Raw genomic sequence first — 15,029 nt, forward strand, 5'->3', positions numbered from 1 at the left:
ATATATATATATATAGCTATAAAGTAGACTACATAAACATTTTTTTTTTTTTTTTATTAAAATAATAATATTGTAAATGAAGGGATGGTCCTTTGTTTTCCTAAGAATGAAAAGAAAAACATACTATGGAAATAAGTGGGGACCACCAACTGTTTGGCTAACAACCTTCTTTAAAATATGTTATTTTATGTTCAACAAAAGAAATAATATAGTTTGGAAAACACACACACACACACACACACACACACCCACCCACCCACACACACACACACACACACAAACTTGTACTTGATTATGGTGATTTGCTTTATAGAAATGCACCTGATAAATGTTTGTCTTTGTTGGATACTGTCTACCATAATGCATTAAGATTTGTGACTGGATGTAAGGCATCAGTACATCATTGTACTTTGTACAAAATGACAAACTGGCCCTCATTGTCAGTGAGGAGGCATATACATTGGCTTATTTTTATTTATAAGTCTATGCTGGATATGCTTCCATCTTATCTTTGCTCCTTTATGTCACGTAATGTTAGTTCTTATAATTTACGCTCTGGTAATATGTACTTGTTATCTGTACCTACAGTTCGTACACATTACAGTCTAAATTGCAATTGCAAACTCTGATTTCTATTGGTGAATTTAAGCAACGCATGAAAGTCTTGGAAATAGATGCCATCAATTGTTGTCACTGTTTCTAAAATAATCAAATTGTTTTAAACCTATGGTTAAATTGTACTTTTAAGTAGTCGGATGTTGATGTTGTTTGTTTATGTATCTGAGGATATTGTTTAAATGTATCTTGTTGTTGTGTATATGTTTGGTGATCATATTTGTAATTATGTGCTGTTTAAAATGCTGCCATTTTGGCCAGGTCTCTCTTGAAAAAGAGGTTTTAAATCTCAATGAGATCATCTGGTTAAATAAAGGTTAAATAAAAAAAAAACACGTATGTTTTTGTGTTTCCAAATATTTATATTATATTTAAGTATGTATGCTAAATGCTGTGTGTGTGTGTGTGTGTAATAAGTACATTACCTATGTTGTGTTTTATATTGTAATATTGTTCTCATTCTTCATAAATTTCTCTCATCTTAATAATTTAGATTTTTTTAATGACATTACTGCTATATATTGTACTGTTGCACAGGACAAAAAAAATGATTTATTTAAATTTTTAAATGAATCCTCATTAAATGTAGTCTGAAATTAAGGTCGCCGTTTTAACATCTTTAAACATTTTCTCTGTGTGTTATGACAGTATAATCCATTACAGTGCTTTATTGTTATTGCATAGGTTTGCCACATAGAGGAGCCACTATCTTTGAGAACGAGAGAGAGAAAAAAGAGTATGTGTGAAAACATCAGATTTAGGGTTCTTTACAATGGCACAATATTAATTTGAGCAGTCGAGAACTCATATGACTTGTGCATTTACTCTTGTGCTAACCTGTGATTATAACATTAACACATATCACAACAAATAACTGTAAAGCCAATTGAACATTCATACCATATCTATCCATTACTTTATAGTTTATTTGAGAAATTCATACTGGGCTCTTCATTGAAGAACATAAATAAAGCATACAGAATAATACTGAATGAATAATTTATCTATTTGCAAGACCCACATGGATATGGCAGATGTCTGTAAATCAATGTTTCACAGAGAGCAGCGCAGGACAAAATATCAACAGAGACATCCTGCAAAGGGGGTTCATTACCCCGAACCATAACAGCACCAAAACACATCATACCGAACTGCTAATGAGAAATAAATAAGTGAGGAGTGATTTAAAGTACACATAAGTGCTTCTTTACCACCTAATTCATGCATAATATGTAATTTATTCACCGATGATTTATTAATAAGGTACTGGCCAGCAGTAATCAGCTCTGCCATTCCTGTGTGTCAATCAGAAAATTAGGTTTTGTTTATATTTACGTGAACTTTCAACAAAGCTGAAGGATCCTCATGAATATTAATGTATAAATAGATTTTTTCTTTATGTATCTGAATGGTTTACTTTTTCTGAATGCAACCAAACATTTGTGCTTGTATTATTTTAGGACTTTTATTGGTCACATTAAATATGCTGCCAATCTGTCCGTGTTGACGTGTTCAGGTCTGAAAAGCTCCCATGAGGTTGGCTGCCACCCAAACTAGTCACAAAATTCAATAAATAAGGTGATTGGGCATTAGCGCCCTACTGAGGGATTGATTGCACTATAATTTAGTAGGCCAAGATTATTTATTATAATAAAGAAAGCTTTAATGACCAGCAGATGGCAGTCTTTTAATATAAAAGCCTCTTTTTCTTTTTAATATACTCTAACTGAAGCCAGCAGGCTTTAAATGCAGCTACACACTCTTCATCACGTCCAGCACTGTGTAAACGGTAATGTGTATAATGCGTCTGCCCCGGCGGCCGTATAGCTTCAACAGTAATTTAAGGGTCTGATTTAGCTTTCAGGAGCCTGATTTACTACAGTGTCTAACATATGCAGTGCTGCTTGTCTGCAGATAAGAGGCAGGTGGTGCATTTTGTTGTGGCTTTAAATATATATATATATATATATATATATATATATATATATATATATATATATATATATATCATCTGTGTGGGATAGGCAGAAATAGGCAAGTTCCACAGATTGACAAAAAAATGACACAAAACTGACAATTATTTCTGAAGATTGTACCTGGCACTTCATAGCAGTGGTTTTCAACCTGTAGTCCGCAGCCCCCTAGTGGGTCGTGGTGGTAATTATTTTCTGTTAATTTCCAGTCCATTCTAGAGCTGTGCGATTAAAAGAAATCATCATAAAATCACGATTTGAGCGTGCACGATTTCTAAATCGCTTTGTAGCACGATTTTACGCTGCCCTGACCTCTCGTAGTATGCTATCCGATCCAATTACTGCATTGCGCCTAGCGCAAGAACAGAACAGACTGGGCATATGCCTAACTCCATGTCTGTTCTAGAGACGTTACAAATTTTTGATAAAGCTCTAATTGGTTTTCTTTTGGAAATATTTTTCAAATTAATCCTGAATGCATTTATGACTGTAAAAGCATATCGATGTGTGTCACAATCGCAAAACTGATCAAATAAACCGCAAGATTTTTTTTTTTTTTGTCCATATCGCACAGCCCTAGTTCATTCAATAAATACAGTTAACAATCTAGCTTCTGAGTACTAAGTTATTAACCCAACAATTTGAAACAAGTTGGGGGGTCAGTTAATGTTTTTGAAGTGGGCCGCGCAAACATGTGGTTGTGTGGGCCGCAAGCTGAAAAAGGTTGGGAACCATTGTTTTATGTCTAAACTTGGATAAAAAAAATGGGACTTAAAATTTGAAACGTGAGTTTAGCTGAATTTTTTTAATCTACAAAATAATAAATATCAAATACATATAAAATAATAATTATTATATTTTTATTAATAGTGAAAGTGAAAGTGAAGTGACATTCAGCCAAGTATGGTGACCCATACTCAGAATTTGTGCTCTGCATTTTACCCATCCGAAATGCACACACACAGAGCAGTGAACACACACACACACACACACACACACACACACACACACACACACACACACACACACACACACACACACACACACACACACACACACACACACACACACACACACCCGGAGCAGTGGGCAGCCATTTATGCTGCGGCACCCGGGGAGCAGTTGGGGGTTCGATGCCTTGCTCAAGGGCACCTAAGTCGTGGTATTGAAGGTGGAGAGAGAGCTGTTCATGCACTACCCCCACCCACAATTCCTGCCGGCCCGGGACTCAAACTCACAACCTTTCGATTGGGAGTCCAACCCTCTAACCATTAGGCCACGACTTCCCGTGTAAGTAATAATATATAATATATAATATATAAGCTTATATTTTATTCACAATAGAATATAGATAACATATCAAATGTTGAAAGTGAGATATTTTGAAATGTCATGCCAAATATTGGCTCATTTTGGATTTCATGAGAGCTACACATTCCAAAAAAGTTGGGACAGGTAGCAATAAGAGGCTGGGAAAGTTAAATGTACATATAAGGAACAGCTGGAAGACCAATTTGCAACTTATTAGGCCAATTGGCAACATGATTGGGTATAAAATGAGCCTCTCAGAGTGGCCGTGTCTCTCAGAAGTCAAGATGGGCAGAGGATCCCCCAATGATGTGGTGACAAATAGTGGAGCAATATCAGAAAGGAGTTTATCTAAGACCTAAGACAGTTGAGCAACCTGAATTAGACAAGAATGGGACAGCATTCCTATTCCTAAACTTGAGCAACTTGTCTCCTCAGTCCCCAGACGTTTACAGACTGTTATAAAAACAAGAGGGGATGCCACACAGTGGTAAACATGGCCTTGTCCCAACTTTTTGAGATGTGTTGATGCCATGAAATTTAAAATCAACTTGTTTTTCCCTTAAAATGATACATTTTCTCAGTTTGAACATTTGATATGTCATCTGTTGTATTCTGAATAAAATATTGAAATTGGAAACTCCCACATAATTGCATTCTGTTTTTATTCACAATTTGTACAGTGTCCCAACTGTTTTGGAATCGGGTTTGTACATTTTAAAATATATTCGACTAGAAAACAGGTATTCCAAATTGTAATGATAGGTCACAGTATTATTGTTTTAACTGTATTTTTTAAATCAAATATATTTAGGCTTGGTGAGCATAGAAACTTCTTAAAAAAAAAAGAAAAATCATACCAACCCCAGACTTTTCACATCTTCTTGCATATAGCTACGAAGTTCATTTTAATATTAATATTGGGCCTAATATTAATAAATTTCACTAGATTTTAAACACATTTTAGTAATATTTGTACACCGAAGAATATAAGTGTTGGGTAGTATAGGACCTATATCAGGAGAGCAACAGAAAAAGGGAAATGCAATTGTGTTATATAAGGGAGAGTTTTTTATGTATACTTTAATGAAACAGACACATTGAAAATAAAAGCCTTTGCCAGTGATGTGCTGAATTGCACAAGATTTTAAGTATAATGAACAAAATTAAATTAGTTTAGAAATCACTCTGAATATGCCGGCCACTTAGAAAGAGGAAGAAAAACGCCTTCATCTCACTCACCTCAATTATACAGCCTTTATAGTTCATTTCAGACGTAATGTAAATTACACCACTTATATTGCATGAAAGCGATTTCTCACAATTCTGAATACACATTAGCTGAGACATGTTTCTTTCAAGCACTCATGAAGTCTATTACTGTTGTCCTCGGATCAGTATCCTTGGAATATTGTTTCTGTAATTCATGTAAGATCAGATGCTCAGTCAAAAGATTTAATTCTGTAGAGAAATAAAAATTTTGATTTATTGGTGATCCATGAGCTCACTTGTTTTAAGACAGCTACTCCAGACTAACTTATTGGGAAAACATAAAACTAAATCATGCAGGTTTGGATTGGTGAGTAAATGTTGACAGAATGTTAATTTTCTGTGTGAACCAAAAATCAAACCCTGAGGCCATCCAGCATGTAGATTTAGAGCTCATAATTTTTTTCACTGGAATAGATTTTGAGAAATGTATCATTATATCACTTGCTTGCCATGCAGTGGATCCTATGTAGTGCATGGGTGCCGTCAGAATGAGAGTCAAATCAGCTGGACTATAATCCATAATAAATTCACACAACAGATACAGCATTAAAACACTTCCATAATCCATAATAACGCTTCCTCCAGTGAAAAAGTCCATCACCTCTTTTCGTTTGTAAATAGTGCTTGATCTGTAAATATTTCTCTCCTGATTCAGACGAGACAAATTTTTCCACTAGATAAATAAATATTATGGATAGAGAACTTTTATTTTGGACAGAAGCAATGTTTTAAAAAAAATACGTAATGATTGATTTGTTTATCACAAACACACAGCTTTCGCTTTACAAGACATTAACTGATGGACTGGAGTGGTGTGGATTATTGTGATGTTTTCATGAGCTGTTTGGACTCTCATTCTGACGGCACCCATTCACTGCAGAGGATCCATTGGTGAGCAAGTGATGTAATGCTAAATCTCTCCAAATCTGTTCTGATGAAGAAACAAATTCATCTACATCTTCGACAGCCTGAAGGTCATCGAATTTAAATTTTTAGAACTCAGTTAATCATCACATCATACTTTTGTCCAGCAGAAGACAAGTATCATGTGCTGCTGCTCCTCCATTTTCTTCTCTCTCCGGTGACCATCTTTTCTTTTATCTTCTACCCCTTTACTCTGATTTCATTAGCTGTATTGATATTCAGCCCTACTTTTCCATGTTCATGAAAAATTAATAACACTTTTTTCACGGAACTATTTATACGCAGCTCAAACTGAGTCATGGGAGTAATGAGAACAGGCCTTTTAAACTTTAGAATCTCAGCAGAATAAACAATTGGAAAGCAGATGCTCTGGCTAAAATCCCGAGTTATGATCTCTGCATTAAACCAGAAAAAGTCAGAATACATCTTTATCCTGTCAATGAATAAATGCACCAATGCTGTTGTGCACACTGTTATTGCCTACATACCTTTTCAAGGACTGCATCCTAGCCATCGGCAGCTCTGTCTAGGCTGGCAGCTCTCTACTGTATGTTTTGGAACAATGCTTTTGTATTATGTTTTGGTCGAGACATCTCACTAGTGTTCAGGAGGAGCAAGACGAGATTGATGTTTGTGATTACATTGTGTTGATGAGATGGCTTTCTACGGGGGAGAGAAAGCAAGCGATGATTCGTCACAGCAAGAGCAACAATAACAGGCACATGACATCACCTTCAAATTAAAGCATGCATGCAGTATAAGGCAGCACATTATTGAGACACTTACTGTAGATGTCATAACAGTGGTTTACAGTGAAGACATTGATTCAGAAAGTGTTACTAGTTTCAAAAATGCTTATTCTTCTGGCTAGTGCTTGAGGGTTTATTTACTTAATTTTTACAGTGCACCAAACATCACGGTAAAACAACTGAATTTCATGCCTGACATACTTTGCGGCTAGTAAGGGCTTGTGTGCCAGTGCCAAACACACCTTAAGGTGTGTTTTAATTTAGAAGGTGTGTATATGTGTTTTGGCTTGCACAGTTTTATTGCATAATCATATATTGATCAGAATATATACAGGTGCATCTCAATAAATTAGTATGTCATGGAAAAGTTCATTTATTCAACTCAAATTGTGAAACTCGTGTATTAAATAAATTCAATGCACACAGACTGAATTAAGTCTTTGGCTCTTTTAATTGTGATGATTTTGGCTCATATTTAACAAAAACCCACACAATTCTAATTTACTGAGATGCACCTGTACAGTTGAGGTCAAAAGTGTACATACACCTTTGCATGAATGTTTAATTTATCTAAAATATATACATTTATAAAATATTTATTATTAAAAACATTTTCAATGAAAATATCATTTATATTAGATATCTTAATAATAATCATAAACTCATGCTTTATTTATGACATTTTGTTATTTGTCAACTAATTACATTACACAAAAATCTCATTTTTCATTACATTACATTAAATATAACATTTGTAAGATCGTAACATTGTTCTGTTCTCTATAATGATGCATGTGACATGTATACAAAAATGTTTTGTCACAGTAGACTGCACAAGGAATTACTGCTGACAAAAAGCCCTGGAATAGTCTTGTTGAATTATTTAGGACATAACAAATACCGATGCTCTGCGTTCATTCCCCCAGTGCCCTTTCCAGGGCTATAAACCAGCCAACTCAACACAAACCTGACTGGAGCTCTTTCCGTATGTAAATTGAACAATAACTGTTTGCTGACCTCCCAAAACAGTTAATTAGGAACTTGTTTGAGCTTTGCAGACAGTTTAGGTGGAGCACATTTTATCAGCTTAATTGTTTGTATTTCCAGTCAAGCGTGTCAGAAATATGTGGAAAAATCAAGGCTGATAGGTCGGAATGATCTCCCATCTGCCCTACTGAAGGGTATTATTATCCTTGTGCAAATACTGCAAACTGTGTTTTATACAAAGACTAAGAAGAAGAGATGTGACATATTTTGTGATTAGGCTCATCCCTTGGGGTTCCCTGCAGATCCAAAGTGCTTTGAACTTTGTTTCAATAGTGCAAGACTGCCATGTTAATTTAATTATAAGGGAAGAGTTCACTCAGAAAGGAGAATTCTGTCATTACTGTCTATTTCAACTTCTTTTATACTGCTACTTTAATGGTACTTTTGGAATAATAATGAATTTTCATTTTTGGGTGAACTATTCCTTTAGGAAACTCATCCTCCGTACATATATTTATATGGTAAAAGCTTTCAAAAAACATAACAATACATCCAATTTAAGGGCAGTATTAAGGACAACATTTCTAACATTTCTGATTTTCAGATGACCGAGTTTCCTCACTGTCTGGGTGCTTGGGTGACCTTGGGCATTCTGGAGTCTGACAACTTTATCTTAACATGATTTAGGACACCTTCACTTTTTAAAATTGAGTTGAACCCTGTCCAAACGCCTCGTATGACTGCAATTTCCTTCATTGTCAAAAACGTCGTTTTCATAAGTATAGGTTCCATACAATGCCTGAGGCCAGAGAACATGTTATGACTTTTGTATTCCTGAGGCTGTCGGACACATTTAAGGACAGCTGCATTTCGGCAGTGTCCCCTGGCTTATCATAAACTACATTAAACTGGTACAGCAGGTAAAGACTCTATCATAGTAATTAATCTGATGTCAAACGGTAAGAAGAACAGCAAACGTCATCTAATTAAGTCTATAGATGTGATTTACAGTGGTCAGAGTAATACAGAAGTAACAACAGCAGCAGGGTTGCCAGGTCTGTGTAACAAAAGCAGCCCAACTGCGTTCACAATCATAATCCAAGCTGATGCTGCACACTGGTGGTGGTTGAGGAGAGACCCCCACATGATTGTAAAGCACTTTGGGTGTACAACAATAAGGCACCATATAAATGCATCATTCATCTGCGTAACAAAACCAGCCCAATCGGTATTCAAAACTAGCCCAATCATGACCAAAACTAACCCAGTTACATTCCAAGCATCAAAACCATTATTTCCTTCCTGTTTAGACCCGTTCACACCAACAAGGATAACTATAAAGATAACTATATTAGCGTCCACACCAGTGGATGATATTGTCTGTTTATTATAAATGCACACTCGTCTGCCGCTTTAAAATCTCTCGCTTGTTATATCAGATTTATTTTTTTTTATTTTTTTATCAGCTTAGTTCTGAATGTGATTCCAATTATTTTGTTTCTTTGTGCCTTTATTGTTATAGCTGTGGTGTGGTGTGTACTGTGGTGAGACTTCTATCTCTATCATTATCTTAAGTTCTAATGAATAGAGCTTTTTTCAGAAAGTCTACAGAAACAAGTTACAACACAAGCACATTTGAATTAAAGAGCTAAAAAATACCATATAACCTGCCCTTTTAACAAAGTCTTTATTAATAGACTCATTTAAACAAGACTTGTTGAATATTGCGAGGCTTTTCCCTTTGAGTTTTTAAAATTACAGCAGGCAAATATTCTGACACAGCAGTTTATTACTCTTTGATATCGCTTTTCATTTTCAAAAGAAATGAACCAGAGAGATCTATTTGGTTTGCAGAGCTTTGCTGACTTCCATTCATTTGGGGTTATCATTTGTTCTCCGGGGCTTGTTGATTAAACATGTTAATGCCGAAAGATAAGAAAAAAGGCAGAAATATGCTTGCAGGAAAAAAAGTGAAACCACACAGCTTGTGCAAGCTAAAAACTGTAGTAATAACGAGGCTTACATCAGCTTACATTAACGCTGTGCTGCTGCTGACACACTTTAACCCCTGCAATTAATTGCTCATTCCTGTTGTATTTGGATTGCACCGGGCGTCTGAGCCCCTATCTGGAGCCTGCAGACACCAGTGCGAACACAGAAAGTGATTTTATCAGCAGGCTTACTCAGTCAGGACTCCACAAGCTCAGCTAGCGTTCACCCAGTAATACCACGCGACACAGTGATTTAACACAGTAAGGCTGTTGTCACCGGCTCCTAAATGAAAGCTGACAGGATCATGGGGGCTTCCTTTGCTGCCACCAACTGCCTGAAAGAGGAAATCAAACTCACAAAGTGATAGAAAAGCTAAAGGCATTAAATACTCGCCATGAGGTTGCCTTTTGAAATGGTCTACTCTTGAATTACCAACTGGTGTTAATGCTGTGCTAGCAACATGTCTTAATGTATCAACTTGTTACAATGATGTTTCAGTCTCTTGAAATGGCAGACCCACCATTCACAAACACTAATAATCTCCTCATAATTAATCATCTTGGTAGTTAATTTATTAAAAGTTCTCTGTGATTCAGTGGGGGAGAGAGAAAGCACATACAGAAAGGTAACATTTTATAAAAACACTAAGACCTTGTTTATGACAAAACCAGACCAATCCAGTCCAGATTTGTTAGTACAGTGACACCGATCTTCAATTTTCTCTGTTCACTGAGGCTTTGATCCTGAGTTTATGAAGCGCGTGCATTAAAGTGTGACATCAGTAAAGTCACCTGTCTTGAAACTGTGATTAACTTCTCACCAGAGAGTGCAATTCACTGCCAAAGATGAAACGATATGAAGAATTTGAACACATTTACAAAGCAAGATGAAAAGATTTATACATGAAAGAACTTAAAGAAAACATCTTGCCATATCAGTGCAAGTAGAAGTTTTGAAGTGAGTTTATACAGTTGGTTATATTTATAGGTATAAAGAGACTCAAAAATCTAACTTCATATGTTTAAGGGCGTTGCTTCTAAAGCTTATTTATATTACATACTGTATTATCTTTATATATTTATATGAATTTAAAATAAAAGCTTAATAATTATTATTAAACTAATATGGCTGGTGTGAATAGTTAAGGGCATAATAATTCTATAAATCACATAAAATATTTATAATAATCATCATTAAGAGCCAGATTATTTAATATTTATTTTAGTGCTGTGAAACAATTAATCACGATTACATCCAAAATAAAGGTTTTCGTTTACATAATATATGTGTGCATGCTTTGTATATTTATCATGTATATATATAAATACAAACATATGCATGTATATATTAAAAAAATATTTATATATCAAATATACATATATAATATAAAATATAAGAATATAAAAATATAAATAAATATACATGTAAATATTTTCAAAATATATACTGTATGTGTGTGTATTTATATATACATGATAAATACACACAGTACATATGTATATGTTGTTTAAACAAAACTTTTATTTTGAATGCAATTAATATCGAGTAAAAAGCTGCAGTGCGTAACTTTTGGCGCTCACGCGTGGCGGAACAAGAGTTACTTAGGGTGTGACTTTATTGTGTCAGAGATGTGTCACTAAAAGCCAGATTTGGTGCAAACTAAACTGAAATTGACCTGACTAGCCAGCTAAACCAGTTTCATGGTGTAAACAGTGCCTAGTAAAGACTGATCCTGCTGGAATTTAGATAAAATAACAACATAAAATGACTATTGCAACCCATTTCATGTGTTACTATTGCTGTCTCATTTAAAAGGCTGCGCTCTCCGAAGGTCGCATTCGAAGGCTGCATACGTCATCGAGGTTCATTTCAGAAAAGCAAGTAGCACACTCCGAATGAGACCTTCGAATGTGAGCTTTTTTCACAGGAATTCGAAGGATACATGAGGTGTATCAGAGTTTATAAGAGACATGCCACTTCCTCAGTCCTCAATACAACTATATAAGGAAACCCGTAACGGCAAAGATGGCGGTTGTGTGCACATGTCCCGCCCCTCCCGCTGGAAAGCCAATCAACAGTCAAGCCGGGAGACATTTAAGCCTATCGTCTGGTTCCACTGACGTATGCGCACAGTTGAGGAACACTTGCGCTTGCAGAATAAAGGTATAACCTGTGGGGAAAAAGGCATTTTAAACCTTATTTTGGGGCAAAGTCATCAAAAATTTTCAGCATTTTTATCATATTTCACTGCTGTTTCTATATATACTGTATTTATGTCCCGGTGACCAGTGAAACTGCAGTTCTGACTCTCTGCCCATTCATTTAGATAGGAGCTGGTCTTGTTATTCTGAAATAGCTGCCCGGAGGCGTTGCCAAGATGGCGACCGAGTGGCATGACTTGCCTGAAAGGACTTTGGGTGTATCCTTCGCTGCTACAGATAACCCACAATTCTTTGCGTCGCCATAAATAACCGTTGTTTATTTGAAAAAAATGGCGGCGGCAGATCTACACACAAGGGGAGATGTGGTGTTTAAATGTAAGTATTTTAAGTAAAGTAAAGTAAAGTTCTTTATTTTTTTTTTAAAGTTGAATTACAAGTGTGGTAAACATGATTACAAGTGTAAAATAAAAGTCTAAAACACCACTTTTGGGGAGGTTTTATATATTCGCTTCACTGCTATATTCACCTAATTTGAGTCATTTCACACGAAAAGCTAGTTCAAAATTTCAAGCACCAAATTCTTACTATAAAGTTACATACAAAGTTATTATAACGTTTTCTGTGCCCTTTAAAGAAGCACAAAATATTTCGTACACTCATAAATATATAAGCTGGTGTAGTCAAGTTTGAGCCAGAATAAACACATCTGTGAAGGCTTTTCTCCTGATATTTTGTCTCCAAACGTATTCACTTCTTGCTCCCTGCATAAATTTGTACATTTCTCTCAGTTCAGTACAATGCATTCAATGCTGATGGAGGACACAAATCTCAGAATAAGCTCATAACATTAATTGAGCTCTAATATTTATTCAGTCACTTACTTAAGACTTGTTCCTCGTACCTTCACTTTAAAACAGAACCATTCATCATGAGCTGTAAAAGAATAATATTATATTATGTAGAATAATATTAACACAGATAATTATCCCCCATTAAACGTTTAGCTTTCAAAACGTCATACTTTGTACCTGTACATCACCCAACATATCCCAGAGCAACATCTCGGTTTGGAAAAGATTAGCAAGTCATTCTCCCATGAGATCCAGCCTGTGGCATACTGCTGTGCTTGAGTGCAGTCATTTTTTGTATTCAGTTTAGCATGCGTCTCCTGTCATGATGGAGCAAGCTTCAATATTGCCACAGAGCAGATGCACCATGTTAGCACCATCTCAGACATTTCACAGCTAGGGCTTTTTAATTGCTGTGTTGTCGACCCTTTAAGTGCAAAGGTTCTGCTAACAGAAACTGCGCATTTATTAAACTTTCTGCAGGTTTCTGCATTCACCTGCCTCACCTTTATTTACAGGTAGGCGAGTGTTCCTCATGCTCAGTGAATGGTGAAGCAGTAGAGCGCTAATGATTCCCAGTGCCTATTAAATCAATGGAGATTCACTCCTGGGAGTGAAGCACTGGAAAGAGACTAGCAAATGGTGCTCACATACTGTGAGTCTATTAAAACCCAGTGACAGAACACAATGAGTGAGAATTATGGGAAACGCCAAGCTAGCATTTATGAGCAATTCTGTGGCCTTCAGTTTTTGCATATTCCAGAGTTGTTTGCAAATGAGCAGGAAAGAAACACAAGTATTTCAAATTTGCTAGACTTAGGATTTGAACCTCATCATAAGCAAATGTTTTTTGCTTAACGCATATGATCTCAGTTGAAGTAACCTGAAAATATGAGGTTTATTCCATCTTTGCTTGCTTACTGTTTCAATTGTTTTCTTCTTGTTGTCGTTTTAAGTCCTTATTTAAGTATAAAATACTTACAGACCCCTTGCAGTTAACACATTTTCAAGCTTTTAAGTGGAAGAGGGAGAGCTTTACCTCTACAAAAAATAACATTCATAATATATTTGTGGAAATACTTCCAAGTTCATTTGTTCAGTCTTGCAGTGTGATTCCTTCACATCCTGGAAAGAGATTTCCTTGGAGACGAGATGGGAGTCTGACTGATGAAAACAATGCTAAACTCCATGGAAAACTTTGTGCACAATAATTATAATGCAATTTGAAAAGACTTCAGTAAGAGATTGTTATGCTTTCTAACACTGCAGCGGTTTGTAGCAGTGTAGCAGTCTTCCAAAAAGGCTGACTTTGACTGATGGCATAACTGGTGAGAGATGGAAACAACATGGTAAATTATAGGCAGCATGTTTTGAGATATTGTGATAAAAATGCAGTGGAGGCAGGAAAAACTATTTGGTGTCATGATTCAATTTTCAATTTTAAATCCATGCTCATAGTTCTCTCTCTGGCTATCAGCTTGTTCTGAAGAAATGTTCAACAAAACATCGATTTTAAAATATAACAAACATTTTTTGGACATCCAGTATTTTTCTTCTGCCATGGGCATGTTTATGATATAATTTTAACTCTAGTTAAACTCTAGTTTAATGTGAATAACATATGCTTATACTGTGACTGTGTTCGAGAGCAATTGTAAGGCAAATATATGAATATAAAAACATCTTAAAAATTATTAAAATGTAGATACTTTGTTCATTCTTGCTGAAAAAATAGCTTAAATAGTTTTAAGCAAATAAACCTGTTTAAGACCACTTTAACTCATATTCATATAAGTTCACAAACACATTTCTGACAACTAAAAGAATAGTAGTAAAGCATTAAAGCAATGATATTACTTTAATGTGTGCTCTTATTTGAGATACATTATGAGTATGAAACAGCTAATTTTGGCACATTAAAATATTTCTTAAACCAAAAGAAGGCAGGTGGATTTGTAATAGTCTGAAGGGAGAGTTATGATGCACATTCTTTTAAAAACGCTCCTGGTTATAACATGAGGTGTGACAAGAACAGGCATCCCAGTAGTTTGCCTCTATCAGTCCAACATCAGTCAGTCATTTTACTAATGACTGTCCTGAGGGGGCTAGCTCACATGCGTCGCTGTCCTACATTCAGATACGAGCAAGAACGAAATCAATAGCCCTTACTAGAGGTAATATCTCTCACAAACAAGACTT

Source organism: Carassius auratus, chromosome 37 (assembly GCF_003368295.1).
Source record: "Carassius auratus strain Wakin chromosome 37, ASM336829v1, whole genome shotgun sequence".
NCBI lineage: Eukaryota > Metazoa > Chordata > Actinopteri > Cypriniformes > Cyprinidae > Carassius > Carassius auratus.